General features: G+C 36.6%; 2 pseudogenes; one reads left to right on the forward strand and one right to left on the reverse strand.

The window, feature by feature from the left end:
* Positions 1 to 4,329: 4,329 nt before the first annotated feature.
* Positions 4,330 to 4,445, reverse strand: LOC120621286 (uncharacterized; annotated as a pseudogene).
* Positions 4,446 to 6,686: 2,241 nt separating this feature from the next.
* On the forward strand, positions 6,687 to 6,805 carry LOC120621381 (uncharacterized; annotated as a pseudogene).
* The last annotated feature ends 15,459 nt before the right edge of the window (positions 6,806 to 22,264 follow it).

Consider the following 22,264-nt stretch of genomic DNA (forward strand, 5'->3'; position numbering starts at 1 on the left):
AAGTTTATATCTAGTCCAGAGAACTCCCTGAGAAGCTCGTTGTGTTTCAGATTTACTCAGGTATTTTCTTTTCCTCCTCTGAGGATCAGAGAATCAAGGCACAGGAAGCCAAAAATAAGAGAGTTAAGGTAAGACTAGAAATAAAAGACTGTCTTATCCTTATCCCAGACTATACTGGGTCATTCTGTCATATTTCCTTATTTAGTCTGTAAGTTTCTTGATGGCAGCTACTGCGATATACATCTGAAACTAGTATTCTATTCAATACCTAGTACATCAGCCTTTACATAGTAAATGCTCAATAAATTGTTAATTGGCTTATTGATTGATTAGCAGTTCCTATTTTTATAACATATTATCATGAAGCAGTCTAAATTTTCTCATAAAAACGATAACACATTGCGTTCCTAACTAAGTGTATGATATCAAGTAGACTTAAAAAACATTTCACTGAGGACATATTATGACAGGAAAGGTAAAATTATAAAGTTTAAAATAATTTCTCAACACGTAGTTATGCTTATAAGAATTTTTTTTAGGTAGAATTCTAATATGGTCCCCCAAATTCCTGGCACCTGGTGTATTTTCTTTTAGGCAGGAGAGTAGAAAACCTAAGCTATCATAGGCCTCTCACTAGTCAGGCAGTTTAGAGGACCTCAAAAGATCAGAGGGAGAGAAAAGTCTCAGAAACGTAGGTATCTGGGCAGAGCAAATAATTTAAACTGAGAAAAAAAATGAGAACTAAAGTCATCTTAAAGAAAGATAGAAAGATAATTTGGTAGAAAGATAATTTTCAGAAAAATATTAAAACTAGTGATAACCATATTTTCACTAGAAGTAAGTTTGAAGAGAAGAAAGGGTAGAAGTCAAGTTCTGTTCAGAACATGGGACCTGAAATTATAAAATACTTTGAGCAGCCACTAAGTGGAGTAGAGAGAATGGCAAATGGACAAAGAATTTTGACTCCTAAATTCATTAGTAAGATCTTAATTATATTTTTGGAATATTATTTTGCCTGCTTTTTATTGAGATATGTTTGACATATAACATATATTAGTTTCAGGTGTACAACATAATTTAATATTTGTATATATTACAAAATAATCCCCACAATACATTGGTTAGCATCCATCACCATACATAGTTACATTTTTTTTTTCTTGTGATGAAAACTTTTAAGATCTACTCTCTTAGCTACTTCCAAATATACAAAACAGTATTAGTAACCATAATCACCATGCTGTACATTACATCCCCAGGGCTTATTTATTTTTCAACTATGATTTAGTTTTGTGGGGCTTTTTGTTTGTTTGTTTGTTTAAGAGTCCACATGTAAGTGAGATCATGTGGTATTTGTCTTTTTCTGCCTTACTTATTTCACTTAACACCTTTAAGGTCCATCTATGTTGTCAGAATAGCAAGATTTCCTTCTTTTTTTATGGCTGAATTATATTACATTGTGTATATACATACATATATATGTATGTATATGTATACATTTGCTACATTTTCTTTATCCATTCATCCATCAATGAACATTTAGGTTGCTTCTATGTTTTGCTTATTGTAAATAATGCTGCAATGAACATGGGGATGCAGAAATTTTTTGAGTTAGTGTTTTTGTTTCCTTATAATAAATACCCAGAAGTTAAATTGCTGGATAATATGGTAGTTCTATTTTTAATATTTCGAAGAACCTTAATACTGTTTTCCATAGTGGCTGCACCAATTTACGTTCCTACCAACAGTGCACAAGGGCTTGCCAACAATTATTTCTTTTCTTTTTGATAATAGCCATTCTAACTGGTATGAGATGATATCTCATTGTGGTTTTGATTTGCATTTCCCTGATAATTTGTAACATTGAGCATTTTTTCATGTACCTATTGTCCATCTGTATGTCTTCTTTGGAAAAATGTCTATTCAAATCCTCTGCCCATTTTAAAATTAGATTGTTTTATTCTCTTGAGTTGTATGAGTTCTTTCTATATTTTGAATATTAACCCCTTATCAGATACATAATTTGCAAATATTTTCTCCCATTCCGTAGGCTGCCTTTTGATTTTGTTAATGGTTGCCTTTGCTGTGCAGAAATTTTTTAGTTTGATGTAGTCCTATTTATTTATTTTTGTTTTTATTGCCTTTACTTTTGATGTCAAATCCAAGAATATCATTGCCAAGACTGAAATCAAGGAGCTTATCACCTACATTTTCTTCTAGGAGTTTTATGGTTTCAGGCCTTACATTCAAATATTTAATCCATTTTGAGCTAATTTTTCTACATGGTGTAAGATAATGGTCCAGTTTCATTCTTTTGCATGTGGTTGTACGGTTTTCCCATCACCATTTATTAAAGAGACTGTCCTTCCTCCTTGTATATTCTTGGCTCCTTTGTCATAAATTAATTGACCATATATGCAGGGATTAATTTCTGGGCTCTCTATTCTGGTCCATTGATCTATGAGTCTGTTTTTATGTCAATACCATACTATTTTCATTACTCTAGCTATGTAATATAGTTTGAAATCAGGAAGTGTGATGTCTCCAGCTTTATTATTTTTTCTCAAGATTGCTTTGGCTATTTGTGGTTTCATACAAATTTCAAGATTGTTTGTTCTATTTCTATGAAAAATGCCATGGGAATTTTGATAGGAATTCCACTGACTCTGTAGATGGATTGCTTTGGGTGGTATGGACATTTTAATGACATTCATTCTTTTACTCCATTAACGTGGAATATCTTTCCATTTTATGTGTGTCTTTTTCAATTTCTTTCATCAATGTCTTATAGTTTTCAGTGTATAGTTTTCACCTCCTTGGTTAAATGTATTCATAACTATTTTATTTTTTTATATAATTGTAAATGGGATTATTTTCTTAATTTCTCTGATAGTTTGTTATTAGTGTATAGAAATGCAAGTGATTTTCATATATTGACTTTGTATCCTGTAACTTTACTGAATTAATTTATTAGCTTTCATAATTTTTTGGATAGAGTCTTTAGGGTTTTTATATATAATATTATATTTATTGAGGTGTAACTTGATACCAAATGACTGATGAAAGTAGAAAATCCAAAGGCTTTGAGTTTGTTAGTTTTGAGAATTTTGAAGATACCCAGAAAGCTGCCAAAGGAATAAATGGAAAAGTCCTTAACAGAAGTCAAATTTATTCTGGTAGAGCACAGAACAAAGTAGAAAGACAATTTGGATTAAAATACAAATTTGAGCAAATAAAACAGCATAAATTCACCAGGTGCAAGAATGCTAATCTTTATATGAAAAAATTAATGATAAATGACTGAAAATTCTACCTCTTTGGTACAACCACTAGTGCCAGGGTCATGATGGAGGCTGGCCACAACAAAGACTTTGCCCATGTTTGCTTTACATTTCTTGAAGAACCTAATAAAGCTGTCATGGCAATAAACAGAAGAATTGTGGTCACAAAACCTCCATATGTAGCTATTGTACAAAGCAAGGAGGAGTATCAAGCTCTCTTCATTAAAAGCTATATGGAGAGAATGGTGGTTATGAGAGCTGGAGGCAATCCTATACTTAACTCTCACAAGGCAGCAGCAATATCAGCAAATAACTTCATGCCAATTCTTCCTCAGCTTTAACATGGGAGTACACATCTTTGTAAGCCTGTGGTCAGAGCCAAACCTCATCTATCTCAGCATAGCTAGCCACTCAGCAGTAGCAGCACCTAAGCCATCATTTAGCACCTGCAGACCACCGCAAGTTCCAGGAGTCAAGTCAGCCTATCAGGTCACCAATACAACAACCCAGACCATGGCTATTTGCCCTCACACTTCTACCTCAGGTCCACATCCAAAAATTCAAGAAAGTTACAGGTGTTGCAGGTGTCACAGCCTTCTAAAATTTAAAGTAGGAAGACCAGCATCCATCCAGAAGCCTGTCCCTGTTTGTATGCAAGGACATGCATGGTATGTCAAATATATCTGTGTTGGCATCAGCTACTGCTCAAGAAGATCATGGTGAAAAGCCAGTTCCTCTGGTTCAATCCATTCACTCACCTATGACTAGAGAAATCTCTGGCATACCGTTGGAGATGGATGATGCTGTAATTCCATATATGCTCAAATATCCTGAGTCTCTCCATGTCAAGGTTGATGAAGCCATCTTTAGTCTACAATCCAACCAAGCTCAAAATACTGCCCTGAAACCTACTAACAGCACTCCCAGTATTTGATTTGTGTAAGATGAAATTCCTGCTTGTAGAAATGAAAGTTCTAAACAATGAAAAACATAAATATTGGAGAAAATTTTTTTAAGGAAAAATAAATTTATTCTTTTTTTTTTTTTATGCCTACAGCACCTGGTCTTCCTAGGTGGTCTCCCATCCAAGTACTAACCAGGCCTGACCCTGCTTCACTTCTGAGATCAGACATCGGGCTTGTTCAGGGTGGCATGGCCATAGACCTTGGACCATGACTCTAGTGGGGCATGAACCCAGGACCTTTTGCATGTAAAGCAGACGTGCTAACTGCTACACTATGGAACCACGTCCAAAATAAATTTATTTTTTATTAAGAAACATCAAGACAATTATTGTCTCCTTTTTCTTAATAAATTTCCTCGTAGCAAGAAAGCAGAGGCAATAAAAATTAGTGTAATGACCTTCGAGCTGCTTCTAAAATTAGAAGGTTCGTAAACATTGCAGTTGATGATTACAGCATTTATCCTATGGAAAGCATATTTTAAAATAATAGCTGATCCAATATTTCCTCCTTTCACTTTCATTTTCCTCTTTCTGTGCATATGCAACTCTTAGATAGCAATTCAAACCAATTACCGTATCTCATATTCCTTTTACACCCTCTGCCCTTCATTGGTTCAAGAATGGGCATATGACTCAAGAACAGATATTCAAGGCTAATAAGACTAAGTTTGGGGACCTTTGTTCCAATAATCAGGGAAATCTTTTCTACTAATTGGAAGCATATAACTCCAGAACCTGTTAGCGGCCAGCATGGCAGCAAGAAAGGAGAACCTGCCTAAGGATGAAGTCATTACTAAGGAGGTAGACATCGTTTGAGCCCTGGATCCAGCTCCATCAGAAGCAAAAAACTGTTTGACTGATATGTGAACCAATAAAATTGTTTTGTTGATGTTGTTGTTTGTTCCTTTGTTTGTTTTACCAGTTCTGGTTGGATTTTCTACCATTTGCAACATCAAGTGTCCTAACTGATATAGATAAGTTTTAATACAAAACTGCAGAAATTGTGTTTCTTAATACAAAAGTCTGTATTACAACTAGATATTGAAAGATATAATTTTAAACTCTAACTGGTAGAATGTTTGATACTCTTTTGACATCTCATTACTCCACACTTTATTGGCAAACTATTCAAAAACATTTGTCATAAATACAGATTTTAAAAATCTATTTAAAAATCATTTTTCACAATAAAACTAAATGACTGTATCCCCAAATCAATTAAATGGTTGCAGAGGATAAGGGATGTGTTTCCATTTTTTATTTTTTGCTTTTGCCCAAACTTGAGTCAAATGTAAACATAGATATTTTAAGTGATACATTAAAACATTTGCTTGATATTTGCTGAGATTTATATGAAATGGATGTTCATGCTTCCCTTTATGCAAAAATTGGAAATAAAGAAGTGAAAGGTGGCTTTAAAAAGTGAACTATATATATCAGCGGTCCCTAATCATTCTGGCACCAGGGACTGGTGCTCCTATGAGAATCTAATGCCTGACGATCTGAGGTGGAGCTGAGGCGGTGATGCTAGGGCTGGGGAGCTGCTGCAAATACAGATGAAGTTTTGCTAACTCACCCACTGCTCACCTCCTCTGTGCGGCCCAGTTCCTAAAAGGTCACGGACCGGTTACTGGTCTGCGGCCTGGGGGTTGGGGACCCCTGGTATTATAGATAAGAGTTAAGCAATATAAGTCCGGGTAATATAAGTGTCATAAAAGTGATATATGCGAAATACTTGGAAGCATGGACAAGGTAGAATAATGCGGGCAGAGCCAAAGAGGAAGTGACATTTGAGCTGCATTAAAAGATGAGATATAATTCACCAGGCAGAAAAGAAAACCATCATACTATGCATCAGTAAAGGCATGTCTTTTTCAGAGTCTGTTACATAATTAAAATTCCTCCTGTAGGTCTTAGAAGCAAACAGCAGAAAATTTGCCTATTATTATTCTGGTCTAAGGTTGATAATAACGAAGGCAATGTGGAAGATGAATTGGAGGAGGGAGATTCTAAAATCCTGGAGAGCTGTGATGATATCGTGGTTGTCTAGGCAAGAGGCACAATGAATCTGTTGAGCTATGAAAGAGAACCAAGAGTTATAGAAGTTGCTTAATGGCTGCAACAGTGAGAGATGGGGAGTGGTTGAAGATAACTCTCAGCAACTAGGTGGATGGTACTGCCATTCTCCAAGCTGAAAACTTAAGAGAAGCAAGTTTGTGGGCAATGAAGAGAATATACCCATTTCTTTTACTTTTCTGTCTAATCTAGGGAAAAGAGAATTTCCCTACAAGTATTACCTATAGTTTAGAAAGTTGACTTTTATCTGTAATATAAAATTTAAATTTTGCCTCATTTTTAAAAAAAAATTTAGCTGCTCCATGATATTTTATTGTATGGATTTTTCATAATTTATTTCATAAGTTCCTTATTTATGGTTATTTGTCTATGGCCGTGCTACCCTGAACATGCCCGATCCCATCTGATCTCAGAAGCTAAGCGGGGTCGGGCCTGGTTAGTACTTGGATGGGAGACCACCTAGGAAGAACAGGTGCTGTAGGCATTAAAAAAAAAAAGGTTATTTATACCATTGTCTACAGAGAATTTTAAATTTAAAAATTGTTGTTGTCTATATTTCTGCAATAGGCATGTATCATTAATTTAGTTTTTAAAAAGTAAAAGAAAAAGCAATGATATTGGTGTTTTGAGTAAGGGTAACTAGAATCATGGTGTCATTTATCCGAAAAAGGGAAGTTGGAAGGATATACTTTTACTTAGGACAGGATTGGAGGTCCTGGATGAGGAACCAATGTCTTCAGTTTGGAACAGGTTAAGTTTGATACACTCAGGTGAAGAGAATGAGGAGGAGGAGGAGGATTCTTTTCTTTCTATATCTTTCCATTGCCCAAGAAAATCATCAGCAAGTATTGTTGGTTCTACTTCTAAGGTAATGTATGTGCAAAAGTTGGGGAATTGAGGTGGTAGGGACCTACCTGAGAAATGAGGAAGCAGAAGTTGGGTATGGTTCTCCTGCCTTCCTAAGGCATCTTTTCAAGTGCACAAATTTCTATTAAGTGTAAGCATAGAATATTGGGGAAGAGAAAGAGATCAGCATTGCAAAGGTGAGGACTGCTTGTTAGCATAAGATCAGGCACCTTCCCGCCAGCTTTATTGAGATATAATTGACAAATAACAATGTATAAGTTTAAGGTGTACATTGTGATGATTTGTTACACTTATATATTGCAAAATGTCTATCACAATAAGGTTAGTTAAAACATCCTTCACATCACATAATTACCATTTTGTTGTTATGGTGAGAATATTTAAGATTTACATTCTTAGCGACTTTCAAGTATATGACACAGTATTATTAACTGTAGTCACTATACTGTACATTAGATCCCCAGAACTTATTCCTTTGTACTCTTTGATCACCTTCACCTATTTCCCCTAACCTCTAATCCCTAATGACCACCAATCTGTTCTGTTTCTATGAGTTTAGCTTTTTTAGATTCTACACATGAGATCATACAGTTTTTGTCTTCCTCTGTTTGACTTATTTCACTTAGCACAATGCTCTTATTTTGTCCATCTTGTTGCTAATGGCAGGATTTTCTTCTTTTTATGGCTGAATAATATTCCATTATATGTGTGTGTGTGTATATATGTATGTATGTATCTATCTATCGATATATCACATTTTATTTATCCATTCATCCATTGATGGATATTTAAGTTGTTTACAATGTCTTGGCTATTGTGAATAATACTGCAATGAACATGGGGGTGTAGATAGCTCTATAAAGAAACAATTTCATTTCCTTCTGGATAAATATCCAGAAGTGGGTTTGCTGAATTGTGTGGTATTTCTATTTTAAATTTTTTGAGGAACCTCCATATTGTTTTTCATAATGGTCGTATCAATTTACATTGAAAAAATATAATTTACATTGCAATTTACAGTGCAAAAAATGTTTCCTTTTCTCCACATCCTCACCAACACTTGTTAGTTCTTTTCTCTTTGATAACAGCCACTCTAACAGGTGTGAGGTGATCTCTCACTGTGGTTTTGATTTGCATTTACCTGATGATTAGTGATATTGATTGCCTTTTCATGTATTTGTTGGCCATTTGTATGTCTTCTTTGGTAAAATGTCTATTCATGTTCTCTCCTTATTTTTATATCAAATTATTTTTGTTATTGTTTGTTTTTGCTACTAAGTTATGTGTTCCTTATATATTTTGGATATTAACCCCTTATCTGATATATGATTTGCAAATACTTTCTCCCATTCCAAGGACGCCTCCCATTCCAAGGACGCCTCTTCATTTGTTGATTGTTTCTTTTGCTATGCATAAGCTTTTTTGTTTGATATAGTCCCATTTGTTTATTTTTGCTTTTGTTGTTTGTGCTTTTAGTGTCATATCCAAAAATACATTGCCAATACCAAAGGAGCTTTTGTTGTTTGTGCTTTTAGTGTCATATCCAAAAATACATTGCCAATACCAAAGGAGCTTTTTGCCTATATTTTCTTTTAGAAGTTTTATGGTCTTACATTTGAGTCCTTAATCCATTTCAGTTTTTATGACTGGTGAGAGATAGGGGTTCAATTTCATTCTTTTGCATGTGAATATTCAGTTTTCCCAGCACCATTTACTAAAGTAACTATCTTTTCCCCATGGAGTCTTCTTGGCTCCTTGTCAAATATTAGTTGACTGTATATGCCAGCCATCTTTTATTAAGCATTTACTTTGCACTACACTAAGTAATTATCTCACTTAATCATCATACCTCTCTAAGAAGTAGCTATTACAATTGTTCATCTAACACCATGGCTTAAAAACCTATTTTCACTATTATAAAGATGACACACCTTCACACATATACTTTTTTTACTAGTAAATTATTTTCTTAGGATAATTTTCAGAAGTAAATTATTAGGTCAAGGAATATAAAGATTTTAAAGCCATCAATAATTTTTTTCTATTCTCACTTGGAGGACTTGTCTGCCTCCTTTCTTTGTGTTTAACTTTTCTGTTAAAGAAGAAAAGTGGGCTCCTCTACTTCCTGACAACCTGCCCAGCCTAGAGCCTGACAGGTAGTAGATGCTTAATAGATATTTATTTCATGACTATTAAATATAATTAAAGTATCTCATCTAAAAGCCCACCTAAAAAAATGACTAGTTCTGTCTTTAATGGAGATTCCAGGATGGGGATACACCTTCACCTATTTCAATTGAACTCATTTATTGAACTCATTTATTCATTTATCTATAGTTTGTCTTCTTCCAAAGAACTTAAGGTGGCTTAGAAAGTTGCAAAATCAAATAGCAAGACAAAATACACTACATGTTAGAAAGGTGAAGCAAAGGGAGTATAAAGGTAGGATGGAGCCAAGTAAAATGGAGCCAAGAGTGAGAGAATCTCAAAAATGCATACCATAAAGCTCTATACACTTGCTAATAAGGGCAATAAACAATTTTGACTTTAAGTTCACTGACAACCAACAAAAAGATGAGGATGTGATTAAGTTGCAGTGTTCATAGGGGAAAACAGCCTGCTTACTGAGGAAAATCACCACCCTTCCTGAAGATAAGACTTGACGTAAATTTCTCCTGTGCTTTCTCTGATTGCAAATCTGGTGAACAATGTCACCTTCAACAGCATCCTCCTTATAGTAAGCATGGAGGTAAATTTTGAAGGGCTGTTTCTTATAGTGCCTGTAATAAAAGCTGAAAATATTACAGCTATATACAGTTCAGTAAAAGAAATTTATTATTATTACTATGACCATTAATATTATTATTAGGTTGCCCAGAAGATAAGCAACTCTCTCCTGATTTTATTTGATCTGTGCTTCTTTTATTTAAAGGATCTAGTATAAAAGTTTTTAATCTGGAGTTTATGGACAACATTTAGAGTATTCTAAATTCTTTGAAATCATATGCAAAAATATTGTGTCACTTTGGAGGCTTATGATGTGTCAGTGCAGATTCGTCAATTGTGACAAATGTGCTACTCTGGTAGGGAATATTGATAATGAAGGAAGTTATGCATGTGTGGGAAATCTCTATATTGTCTCAATTTTACTGTGAACCTAAAATTGCTGTAATAAAAGAGTCTTAAAAAATGTGTCCATGAGTAGATGCACTTTCCTGGGGGGAAAGTCTAGTGTAGTACTTCTCAATCTAACTTAGAATCACCTAGGGAGCTTAAAAAAAAAATACCAAGGCTGGGGACTCCAGATATCCTGATTTCATTGGTCTTAGAGAACCTGGTCATGGCTGGTTTAAAAGCTCACCAGGTGATTCTATTGTGCAATGTTAGTATGAGTACAAAACATCTAAGAATTTTGTTAAAATACAGATACTCATTTAGTATATCTGGAGTTAGGCCTGAAATTCTGCACGTCTGACAAGCTTTCAGGTAACAATACTTCTGCTGATCTTCAGAACATACTTTGGATGGTAAAGCTCTGGAGCAGTAATATTCAAAGTGATTTGGGGACTCTTGGGGGTGGAGGGGAATGGCTTATATGCATAACAATACCAAAATGTTATTTGCCTTTTTCACTGTGTTGGCATTTGCACTAACTGTGCAAAAACAATGGTGAGTAAAACTGGTGTATTAGTACAAATCAAGGTAGTGGCACCAAACCATACTAGTATTCATTGTGTTCTTTACTGCCACCTATTTGCAATTTTTTAAAAAAGGGATGCAGTTTTACTTAAGAATCTACCTATGATCCAGCAATCCCTCTACTGGGTATTTACCCAAAAGACTTGAAAACATTTATCCAAAAAGATAAATGCACACCTATGTTCATAGCAGCATTATTCACAGTGGCCAAAACATAGAAGCAACCAAAGTGTCCTACAAAAGAAGATGTGGTACATATATACAATGGATTATTACTAGGCTATAAGAAGAGATGAAATACTGCCATTTGCGACAACATGGATGGATCTCGAGAATATCATGCTAAGCAAAATAAGCTAGACAGAAAAAGTTGAAAATCACATGATATCACTTATATGTGGGATATAAACCTAAAAGCAACAAATGAACAGGACAAACAAACAGAGACTCATGGACATGGACAATAGCCTAGTGGTTACCAGAGGGTAGGGGGAGGTAGATAGTCTAAAAGGGGTCAAATATGTGGTGATAGAAAGAAATCTAACTATGGTAAGTGAATACACATGTATGTATGTATGTGTGTGTGTGTGTGTGTGTATATATATATATATATATATATATATATATATATATATATGTCTTACTGTTAAAATGTACAGCTGAAACTTACTAGATTTTGTTAACCAATATCACCATAAAAAATAAATTAATTTAAAAAGAGGAATAATTCAGAGAAATGAGGAAAAAAAAGTTCCACAGTTAGCTTCTTTCCTTCTTGAGATTTAATATCTTCTCTTCCCCCCAAATCTCCATGCACCTTTTGAAAATAAATACAAACACCATAATCTCTATCAGCTAGTCCCACCTCACTTGTTGCACCCCAGCACTTATGCTTCCAGTATGGGCCATGTGCTCATCTCATCAGGCAGCTCACCTCACCATCTCCTGATAACACTCATAATAACAAGAACTAACATTCACTGAGAAATTTCTATGTGCTACATGCTTTACTGCATGATCTTTCTTAGTCTTCCTTGGGTAGCTAAGTACTATTTTTATCATCCCTACTTTACAGATGAGAAAATAGAGGTTTACAGAGCTAAAATAACTGGTCCATAGGTAATAATAGAGCCAGGATTTGTCCTGTGTCTTTTTTTTCCCCTGCAGCTTTATTGAGGTATAATTTATATGTCATAAAATTAACCTATTGTAAGTGTATAATTCAATGATTCTTAGTAAATTTAGAGTCGTGCAACCATTGCCACAATCAGTTTTAGAATATTTCCTTCACCCTAAAAAGTTCCCTTGTGTTCATTTGCAGTCAATTCCTGCTCCCAGTCCTAGCCCCAGACAACTACTGATCAGCTTTCTGTCTCTAGAGAGTTGCCTTTTGTGGAATACATACAAATGGAATCCTACATTTCATGTAAAAGGAATCTTTTGTGTCTGAATTTTTTCACTTAGCATGATGTTTTTGAAGTTCATCCATGTTATTTATTGTGTCATTTCACTCCTTCTTATTGCTGAGCAGTATCTGTTGTATGAATATACCATATTTTATTTGTCAATTCACCCGCTGATGTACATTTGGGTTGTTTCCACTTTTGAAACCCTGTTATGAATTATGCTATTACAGACAAATGTACAAGCTTCTGAGTGGACATATTGTCATTTCTCTTGGGTGGTTCTTAGGAGTGAAATTTCTCACTCATTGTAGGTTTATGTTGAATGTTTTAAGGAACTCTCAAACTATTTTCCAAAGTGGTTGTGTAATTTTATATTCCCATCAATACAAAATGTATGAAAGTTCCAACTTCTCCACATCCTCATCAAGACTTGGTATTGTCAATCTTTTTTATTATAACCATCCTAGTGAGTGTGAAGTGATATTTAATTGTGGTTTTAATTGGTATTTCCTTAATGACTAATGATGTTGAGTATCTTTTCCTGTACTTGTTAGTCATTCATATATCTTTTTTTGGTTAAGAACCCATGACTACAAAGTTAATGCCACCCAACCACTGCCTCCCAAATACACTATACCCATTCTTGCCTGTTTTTGATTATACTCTTCCTATAGACCAAAACACCCTGTTATTTTATGATCCTAAATTGACAATTTAAAAAAATAAAGTTCCAGATTCAAATCCCCTTTCAGACTAATCCTGACCCAACCTTTTATACATCCTATCTCCAATCGTATTCTGCATATAGCAAGAATCCAATAAATGTCTGTTAGATTTATAATGGACTTTGCCCTAGTTAAAATATATGAATTCTATTAAATTTCTGAGCAGAACAGATTCTCAACATATATTTCTTGAACACCGATGCTATTGAAGATGCAAAGATGAATAGAGCAAAATAAAGTTTATCATCTAGTTAATCACCTAGTGTAATGCACAGATACTAGCTTAAATAATGCAAAACAAAACACATCCTCTGCAATTGTATCATAACTTCAGGCCCAAATGAGACCTATTCATGCATCCATTTGTTTAGCTATCATTTACTGAGCACCTCCAATGTGTCAGCCATTGTGTAATTGCTATTGTTAGGAGAATATATAAACAGGATAAGATCCTTTTAGTTTTTCATAGCAAGATAAAAAAAAGTGTTAAGTAATCAAATAATTCTAATTCAATGATAAATGTTATAATGAAAGTAGTTCCAATGTGCAGCCAGAGAGGAAAATGTGATGATGTCACAAAAGAGATTATTTTGATTTGATTCTTTAAGGAAGAATATTAGCCAAGTGAAAATGGTCAGAATCTGGCTCATCTCTGGGTTTTTCTCTCATCTCAAGAAAGTCAGACTCTCAAAAACCTGGTCTAATTTTGGACTCAGTAAAAAATCAAGACACACAAAAAAAGTACCCTTACTTACCTGGGTTCCTGGAGATATTGGGATAATGTCAGCATAGCACTTCTCACCTTTTCCCTCTTCTGGGCTCATTTCTAGGAATTATCCTCTGAGAACAATTGTAGATATTGACAAGTGTAGAAAGGCATGAGTACTAGATAAGAAGTGAACCTCTAGAAAAAGGCTGTCTTTAGCAATCTGATTTCTTCAAGGCTAGAGAATAATCCAAGAGCTGGCAGCTCTGTTATTGTAAATAAGATTAATTGTTTCCAGGTGAAATCATTAGGTTTTTAAGCCCAAAAGTTCTGCCCACCTATATTTGGTTTTAGTTCATACTGACTTTTGTCTAAGCCTCTCTTGAGGGCTTAATCTGGAAAACAAAAGGGGATAATGGCCAAGGAAACAAGATAAGTATAAATAGTAATATTAGTTTTAGGAATTGTTATTCTGAGTAACACTAAACAGGAGATTGTTTCTCCTGCCATTAACCAGGTGTAATTAAAGACATTCAGATTTCAGTCATAATTTCAATCCTGACTCTGAAATCTCAGTCAAACCACTTAACTCTCCTAAATCTTAATCTCTGTATCAGAAAAACAATCCATTGGTAATTCTTTCCTAAAAATTTAAGGAAATATAGGATGTAACAATCCCTGGCTACCTACTTGAAGATGGTTATGATAATGCTAATACTGCTACTACTATGACTAGCTAACATTTATTGACCACTTTCTGTGTGCCAAGAAGTGTTCCAAAGTGCTTTGTATGATAATGGTTACTTGTTGAATCTCTGTTCACCACTACAACTACATGAAAGACCAATGGATTGTCAATTGTCTTAATCAGATTAGGCCACTATAACAAATAAGTAGATTGGCTGGCTTAAACAGCAAACATTGATTTCTCACAATACTGGAGGCTGAGGAGTCCAAGATCAGGATGCCAGCATGATTGAGTTCTTGGTGAGGGCTCTGTTCCTGGCCTGCAGATGGCAGCCTTCTTACTGTATCCTCACAAGGCAGGTAGCAGATGAACTCTGGTTTCTTCCTTTTCTTATAAGGACACTAATTCCACTATGGAGCCCTCAAACCTAATTACCTCCTACAGTCCCTGATTGCAAATATCATCCCACTAAGGTTTAGGGCTTCAACATGTGAATTTTCAGGGGGACATAAATATTCAGTCTATAACACCATTCTACAATGCTTGGCTACACATCTAGGGACCTTTTTAAAAATATCATGCCTATATGTTAGACCAATTAAATCAGAATGTCAGGGGGTGGGGGTAGGACCCAATTCTTCACCATAAAGGGGAGTAGAAAGAGGTAACATTCCCATTTTCCTTAGTGAGCACTCAACTTTCTTAAAGCCCTACTAGTCAATCCAAGGATCCCTAATTTCACCAAGTTTTCAATTCATTCCTGGATTTCTGTTTTTCCATATGGGAAGAAAATCCAAAGAGAGACTTCTGTAAGGATTTCTGTGATTTTTGAAGAAAAGAGGTATTTGAGGCATGGTTAACACAGCCCTTGCTTTTTCTCAGAGTCCTACCAGGTCTCTTATTACTAGCTTTTGGGACAAACTGAATTTGTTTTAGGGATATTCTGTTCTGGATTTATTAAATTGATTATTAATATTGAACTGTATACCATGCATCAAGAGCTCTGCTAGCAGGGGTAGTTGAAGGTACAGAAGTGGATGAAATCACTCAGGGAGAAAATAGAGATTAGGTAAAAGGGACAGCCAAGAACTAAGCTCTGATTGAAATTGATCTGATAGAAACTGAGTGTTGTGACCACAAGAGAAATTTGGTTTAGACTCTGGCTGATCCTAAAACTGGTATTTTAATAAGAACGAGAGTACATCTATTAAAGAAAGATGTTTAGTTTTTGTCTTTAGCCCTAAGATAACTTAAAGACTAGATAGACAGCCTACTAGATAAGTAGTATCCTAAGCATTTGGTGACATGATTTCAATTAGATTGGTATTTTTTACATATGTCTCACCAGGACCAACTAGGAGTTTTGAAACAATAGGATATTGAATAAAAATAGCATTCAGTCATTAGGAAATTGTCTCTTGTACAAAATGGTTAAATAGGGTCTCTATAAAGAACTGTAATTAAAAGGAAGTAAAAACAAACTCTGCTTATATTTCAATGGCTTTAATTAAAACGTTTTAATGTGTATGAGCCAGCTCACTCCATGTGCAACATGTATCTAATTATTCGGATTTAGAGTTCTAGCAAACAAATTTGAAGACACTAGAACAGACCAGTTATTCCTCTGCTTTTCTATAGAAGATGCAGTATAACCTAACTATTAAGATTGAGGACATTAACATTAGACAGACCTGGTTTCGTTTGATTCTTGCTCAGGCACTTCCTAGCCCTGTGACTTTATGCAAGTTACTCGACCTCTCTAGGCCGAATTTTCTCATCAGTGCTACATAGAAAATGAGAGAACCTACTTCAGAGGATTCTTGTGAAAATTAAATGAAAAATTAAAGCATCTAGTCTAATGCATTAAGGGCAATCCCTGACACATTCCATTGCAGAAAGACACAATAGAAACAACATAATGCCCAACACATTATTTGCCAGCTACTGTGCTTAAGTACTTTAAATTCATTATTTCATTTAATCCTTTGAGATAGGTTTCTTTCTTACCTAAATTTCGCTCATGAGAAAAATGAGGTTTAAGGAATTCTGGTAATCAAAGCTATACAAATACCTAGTTAGCACAATCACCCTCAGGTGTACACATGTAATTTGATGGACACGTGCATGCATACAAATGCAAGGTTATACCCATTGTTGCCAGTCCTGCATTTTCTGGCACTTCTATCTGGAATTGGTGGTGCTAGAATAGCACAGTGGCATTAGCGGAAATGGCTGGAGGAGGATCCATTCGACCAGCACGTGTGTTTTAACAAAAAGAGCGATGTATTGCAAAGAGCACAATGCTGTCTCTCATTTGCCCTAGGACCTTGAATAAGTCATTTAACTAAGTCTTTGGGCCTCATTTTCCTCATCTGTAAAATGAGGGGGTTGGTTCAGTTCTAGAATCCTCGGGATCTAAGCAGTCTTCAAACCTATCACCTTGTTTAGGCAGTTCTATACAAACACTCTCACCCCCTTGGCAACAGCCACTCAGCTCTCAGCTGCACTGGTATGCCATTACTCTAGCCAGCAGTACTATTTCCATCACAAATTCCTGGGTGAATAGAAGGCTTGAATGGAAGAGGGATCTGTCGGTCAGAAATCTTAAAGCCTTCGGCTTTAAAAGAAATTCTGGAATAAATTGTCTGTAGGTGGTGTATATGCGCTAAATTAGAAAAACGGCACCAGCATTTAATTCACAAAATCACCCTTTCAGCAAGTAGAAGAGCTGTTTTAGCTGAGATTAGATTTAAAGAATCACTTTGCCACTAAGTGCTGGGTCAATGAGTGGAGGAGACTGTGGCCCAAGTTCATTAGCATTGGTGGGGATGCCAAAGGAACATCTCCAGAGGGTGTTTAAATCAACCCGGATTTTTGAGAAGTGATTCCAGTATTTATTTCCAAGCTATGTAGACTAATAAGACTCATTACAATGGACATTATCAGAGCTCCGTCTTAGAAGCACAGGGACTCTGGGGCTAAGGGATGAGAAAAAAGGTGTGAGGCAAAGAAAACATCTCTTTTCAAGTAAAGCAGTGACATCCTTTAAAAGACTACCCTACATCTGCCTTACTCTCTATCTTCAAGCCTTGGGAAAGTTGTTTTCTGAGTCTGTTGCTGGTAGTGGCATGGTGACAACGCTGAATTTATGGAGAGGAGCTCCTGCTTTTTTATCTTCCACGTTGCTTTCTTATATTTGAGCCGGCGAGCAGGAGGGGACACTATCCTTTTATAACTCAGTTGTAAATGAAGCGGATGCTCAATAAGATACCAAGGTTTAAGAATTGACTTTCTGAGAAGTGGTTCCAGGGGGAGTGCGACATGCACTTCCTTAGGTTCCCACCTGAGGGCAGCAGTGGTAGACTTTGCCGTCTCTTAATGGCTGCCTACTGAGAGATATGCATTGCCAGTGCACTGAAAAGAGGAAGAGTTTGGAGGTTGTGGTGGGAGGTTGGAAACCAGGCTGGTGAGAATTCTCAGAAGAGGGCTCTCTATACAGAGACAGAGCTGTGTCCATGGCATTGGGGGAATCAGAGTAAATAGATGGTCTCTGTTGAAGACTGAGCAACAGAACGGAGATACAAAGGAGCTGTGAGATTCAAGGCAAATCAAAGCTGGGTGCTCCTTACAAAACTGTGGAGTTGGAACTTGCTGTTTTTCCTCTTACCACTAGAGGGTAGAATATGAAAAGAAGATTTAAGCATTCTCACTCTCTCAAATCGGCTATTCAGCCCTGGAGGAATTCTACGTTTTAGAGGGATAAATCTTGATCTTGATAACATGTACATCTGATTAAGCCACTTCTCTGCTTACACATTTTTAGTGGCTCCCTAAAGTCTCCAGAACAAAGTCTGAGCTGATGAGAATGGTATACAAAGTTCTTTCCAAATTGTCTTCTGCTCCCTCCCTGAACATTCACAATTCTAGGGGAAGTAGTGAGGTGGAAAGTGCAAGGGCATTGGGGCCAACTACAAGCCAGTAGATCATCCCAAACTCTCCCTTTTCTATCACTCCCACATTCAACTCCACTAATTTCTGTCTATTCTATCTCTCAGATAAACTCTGTGAGGGCAAGGACCGCATCTACCTTATTTGTCTGTATAGCCTTAGGACCTAGCAAGCACTCTTAGTAGAAATTCAGTAAATATTTATTGATTAAAGTAACAAATGAATGACTACACCCATATCACTGTTATCAACCTAGTCCACCTTACTGTTGCCTCTCACGTGGTCTGCAATAGAAACCGGAGGGGTTTTCCTATGCCCCTCTTTGCTCCCTGTAATCCATTTTATATTCTACATCAAAAGTAATCTTTCTGAAATGCAAATGTGCTTAAAACTTTTCAATGACTTCCCAGTGCTCTTAATCCTTAATATGACCCACACAGTAAGTATAATTTAGCAGTTTGGGCACTTGCTAGTTAAGTAACAAAAAGAAAGTTACTAAATCTCACTGAGTCTTGGTTTCTCCATCTGAAAAAAATGTGAATAATTACCTGCCTCACAAGGGCTGTTGGGAGGATTAAATAAGGTAATATACATAAAATGGTTAACACAGTGTTCAGTTTTCTGTTCAATAAATGGTAGCTATATGATTATTAGGTCCTGAACAATGTGTTCCCTGCCTGCCTCTTGCTATTCCCTCTTGTTTTCTGGCATCCTCATTAAGCTATTTTCAGACCCTGGAATATGCCATGCTCTTTGAAATCCTGCTCCTCTTTCTGGTTGCAAAGTAGAGTTTATCTCCTCTAAGAAATCTTTCTTGACACTGCATATCTGGGTCAGGTGGCCCTGCAGTAGATTCCTATAGCAGTCTATATAACATTTGTCATGGTATTCGGTATCGACTCCTGGCATAGTGACTGACATTTAGCAATGCCTCTGTAAATATCTGTTGAATCAACTCTAGACCCACCGAACTTCCTTTTACATGCTCTGTGCATATGTTATTTCTTCTTTCTGTTCTAAACAGAACATTAGGACTGCTACATTCATATTTCTTTGCCATGGGAAACTTTGCAACCTACAGCCTCTGTTGAAGAGGTAGGTCTTAGATAGCCATAGCTACATACAGTTCATGGAGGTACTTTTGCCTTAGCTGACTGAACCAGAATTGGCATCTGATGCAAAGGTGGACAATCAAGAACCTGGTCAGCAACTTACAACATGCCTGGTACCAAAAAAGAAGTAGGTCAATCAGATTTCTTCTCATTCTCTAAAATTTGAGTTAGAAAAAGGAGAAAATGTGGCTATAAATGACAAGAACAAGAGCTAAAATAGTGTAGAAAGAAAAACCATGAGATAAGCTCAGAATCGTGAGGGGTCAAGGCAAGCTACAGCTACAAGGAAATAGCAACTATGAGGTAGAGAACATGAGTACGAAGTGAAGATTTTGTAAGTTGTATAAATGTCTAACCACTATGCTGTACACCTGAAACTAATATAATATTGAATGTCAACTATAATTGAAAAATAGAAATAAAAACAAAGTGAGGAATAAGGAAACAGTTCATAGTGTTAAGAGAGGCCCTGCCAGGAGAGGAATAGCTAGGTCACGCTTATGGTTGTGCATTAGCATGAAAATACCTAAAATGCTCTGCTGGGCTGTTAGTTTTCCTGGCTTCTTGTGACATACATCTTTAAAATAACACTGTTAGGCTAAATGGAGTGAGTTGTCCTTTGGAACCCAGAGTGTCTAACTGATAAGCCTTTCTTTGTTTTGGGAAAACCCACGCATTCCTCAAGGCTGAATTTCTAGGCCCCCTTCTCTGTTCTCTCTCCATTTAGAGAAGTGCTTGTCACATTACCTATAATTATTGGTTTGTCTATCTCTACCATGTGGATATCTGACTGTGAACTCTTTGAGAACAGGGTATCTTGTTTGTGTTTCTCAGTAGCATACTCTGTCTAGAGGCATACTTGATCTATAAAACCAGGTACTGTTCTAAGTACTTTACATATTTTAATTTTTTAATTCTCATGAAAGCCCTCTGAAGTAAATACTATTATTTCCTGCAATTCACAGAAGGAGAAAGTAAAGCACAGAGAAAGCCTTGCCAAAAGTGCAAAGTAAAGAGTAGAGAAAGGATTCAAACTAGGAAGTTTGGCTCCAGAGTCTAACACAACATGGCCTTGAACTAAAAGGGAATGTGGACAGGGAATAGTAGTCAATAGAAGTATTTGAACACTGCTATACAGGGTACAAAGCACTTTCACACATATATGAGAACATCAGGAAACCTCTCACCCCTTGTGGGAAACCAGCCAGTAGTTGTAGATTTTTCCCATAGTTACAGATAAAGTATAAGTAGAAGGCACATACAGATATATTTTGTAAACTCACAGGCCCTTAGAGGTGCTAATACCAGGTAGCTTAGTCAGATTTCTAGGCTAATATCTAAAGAAAAGATTGTATTAGAACATGAAAACCTTTCATTGGCCAAAACAACCACTTTCTCAGCTATTCTAATAACTTAGTCTCTCCATAAAACTGACAATTGAGGGTGTGTATGTGGTGTGGCAGGGAAAGTGGATAGAGTGGTGATTCCACTTTGCACCATTGTTTTGAACGAAGTCCTGGTTTAGGGAGCTCTTGCAGATGCCTTTATTGGCAGTTTCAACCAGTTCCTTTGAGTTGCCATGGGAACAGAAAGCCAAACTTTGGGGGCTGTTCATTAGTGAGGGAGTGATAAGGAGCCAACTGAAAGGAAAGCTCTTTGAGGAAGCCTAGGGTTATTGAAGGGGGTTGTCAGTGAAGCAGAGTGTTTATGTATTAGTATAAGGTAAATCCAGATGTCTCCTGGCACAACGTACAAGTAACTTCCTCTTCATTGCCCCTATCTTAGAGATCTGAGTGAGTAACCAGGGGAGAGGTCTAAAGGTAGCAACTGTTTATCATGATAATGTTCTTAAGTATTAATGGCCCTGGATAAGGACAGAAAGAGTCCTTGGGTTCCTCCGAAGTGACAGAACAGCAGGAGATGCCTCTACCTGAGTAAAATTTACCAGGGAAGTGAGTGAGATTTGTGCTTGGGCTGAATTCCTGGTGACACAGCCATATGGCTTTTGCTGGCTGCCATCCTCCAGACAGCATATTCTTCTTGCAGAGCAGCTAAAATTTATAAAGAATTGTGCTTTCCTCACTGACACTTTTACTCCTTCCCCCATCAGCAGCCAGAACTCTTAAGTGAAGACTCAAGGTGCCCCTACCTATCCTTCCAGCCTGAATTCCTGCCCAAGATCAAGGATCTTGATCCTCTCTCCAAGTCATTTCCCACATCTCTGATTTTCTCCCTAGAGTAGGAGGCTCCAGGGGACCACAGCTGACTCTGCCAGGCACAGAGGGTTGAGTCATCCGGCAGGCGTCAGAGCTGTTAGCAACAGCTCTGCTGATCTGTATGCAGCTCCAACTCCCTCTCCAGTTCAGAGTTTTGGAGCTGTCTTGTTCAAAAGTAAAGAACAGAACACAGATGGCTGGTAACAGGATCCCACAGGGGCCTCTTTTCCCACTGAGCCCATCCTGCTAATCCTTTTATAGGAGAAGAGAAAATAAATGGTGAGTGTAGCAAAAAAGAGTATCAGCTCTACACTGTTTCTTTGGGTCTTGGTGGAAGGCCCCTGAAAATTCTTCCCAGTCATATCCCCTCCTGGTCCTTCTTTCTCCTCTTTCATGTCTTCTCCATTGTTTCCTCCCATTTTCCATCCCTGTTCCCTATCCTTTGTAGTATCTTTGAATCTGACAGAGTAATTTGCTGAATGCCTTCTTTGTAAAGTAACCAGGCAATTCGAATCCATACATGTATAAGAAAATCAAATGCACTGTAAGCTCAGAGTGGCTGATTTTACCAGTTTT

Source organism: Pteropus medius, unplaced genomic scaffold (genome assembly GCF_902729225.1).
Source record: "Pteropus medius unplaced genomic scaffold, Ma_sr-lr_union100, whole genome shotgun sequence".
NCBI lineage: Eukaryota > Metazoa > Chordata > Mammalia > Chiroptera > Pteropodidae > Pteropus > Pteropus medius.